We start from the raw sequence: 2229 nt of genomic DNA, 5'->3' as shown, positions 1-2229 counted from the left end.
AAAGTTTGGTAAGCAGCGCACTCGACCTCCAACATAACCCTTCACGTCTTGATATGCTCTCTACAAAAGCGTGCGCTAATGCAGGTACAAATTAATGTACGTCCCAGATAGTGACGATCTCTGGGAGGAAGAACCTTAAGGAACTCCCCGCACATATCAAGAATTATAGGTAACGCTGCCAATTACCTGTTTCTCTTAGTAAAACTCACAACTCATTCCTTGGGTTTGGAAGTGTCCATGTCGGTGCTGAGTACAAGTTACCGCGTTCAAAGTTTGGTAAGCAGCGCACTCAACCTCCAACATAACCCTTCACGTCTTGATATGCTCTCTACAAAAGCGTGCGCCAATGTAGGTACAAATTAATGTACGTCCCAGATAGTGACGATCTCTGGGAGGAAGAACCTTAAGGAACTTCCCGCACATATCAAGAATTATAGGTAACGCTGCCAATTACCTGTTTCTCTTAGTAAAACTCACAACTCATTCCTTGGGTTTGGAAGTGTCCATGTCGGTGCCGAGTACAAGTTACCGCGTTCAAAGTTTGGTAAGCAGCGCACTCAACCTCCAACATAACCTTCACGTCTTGATATGCTCTCTACAAAAGCGTGTGCCTATGTAGGTACAAATTAATGTACGTCCCAGATAGTGACGATCTCTGGGAGGAAGAACCTTAAGGAACTCCCCGCACATATCAAGAATTATAGGTAACGCTGCCAATTACCTGTTTCTCTTAGTAAAACTCACAACTCATTCCTTGGGTTTGGAAGTGTCCATGTCGGTGCCGAGTACAAGTTACCGCGTTCAAAGTTTGGTAAGCAGCGCACTCGACCTCCAACATAACACTTCACGTCTTGATATGCTCTCTACAAAAGCGTGTGCTATGTAGGTACAAATTAATGTACGTCCCAGATAGTGACGATCTCTGGGAGGAAGAACCTTAAGGAACTCCCCGCACATATCAAGACTTATAGGTGAGAACGGCCAATCACCTATTCTCTTAGTAAAACTCACAACTCATTCCTTGGGTTTGGAAGTGTCCATGTCGGTGCCGAGTACAAGTTACCGCGTTCAAAGTTTGGTAAGCAGCGCACTCAACCTCCAACATAACCTTCACGTCTTGATATGCTCTCTACAAAAGCGTGCGCTAATGCAGGTACAAATTAATGTACGTCCCAGATAGTGACGATCTCTGGGAGGAAGAACCTTAAGGAACTCCCCGCACATATCAAGACAAATAGTTAAGAACGGCCAATCACCTGTCTCTCTGCGAGACGTGTATAAAACACTGAATATAACTCACAACTTAACCCGTAAGTAGGGAAGTGTCCATGTCGGCGCCGAGTGCAAGTTACCGCGTTCAAAGTTTGGTAAGCAGCGCACTCGACCTCCAACATAACCTTTCCCCGTCTTGATATGCTCTCTACAAAAGCGTGCGCTAATGCAGGTACAAATGAATGTACGTCCCGGATAATGACGATCTCCGGGAGGAAGAACCTTAAGGAACTCCCCGCACATATCAAGACCAATAGTTAAGAACGGCCAAGCACCAGTTAGGGAGTGCGTGTAGGCGCCGAGTACAAGTTACCGCGTTCAAAGTTTGGTATGCAACGCACTCGACCACCAACACAACACGTCCCGTCTTGATATGCTCTCTACATAAGCTTACGCAAATGCAGGTACAAATGAATGTACGTCCCGGATAGTGACGATCTCCGGGAGAGAGAACCTTAAGGAACTCCCCGCACATATCAAGACTGAGGTTTTGCCGTGCATGTCAGCGCCGAGTGCAAGTTACCGCGTTCAAAGTTTGGTAAGCAGCGCACTCGACCTCCAACATAACACTCCAACCTCGTTATAACTCATTATAACCACGTTAATGATCCTTCCGCAGGTTCACCTACGGAAACCTTGTTACGACTTTTACTTCCTCTAAATCATCAAGTTCGGTCAACTTCGGCCGTGCCAACTGCAACTCACGAAGGAATCGCGGAAGGTGTGCCTCCAGAGACCTCACTAAATAATCCATCGGTAGTAGCGACGGGCGGTGTGTACAAAGGGCAGGGACGTAATCAGCGCTAGCTAATGACTAGCACTTACTAGAAATTCCAGGTTCATGGGGACCATTGCAGTCCCCAATCCCTACTAAATGAGCATTTGGGTGATTTCCCGTTCCTCTCGGAATGGGGGCGCCATAAGGCGAGAACACGCTGCTGCTCACATTGTAGCACG

Source organism: Anopheles merus, unplaced genomic scaffold, assembly GCF_017562075.2.
Source record: "Anopheles merus strain MAF unplaced genomic scaffold, AmerM5.1 LNR4000027, whole genome shotgun sequence".
Lineage (NCBI taxonomy): Eukaryota > Metazoa > Arthropoda > Insecta > Diptera > Culicidae > Anopheles > Anopheles merus.
Note: the sequence above shows the minus strand (reverse complement) of the source record.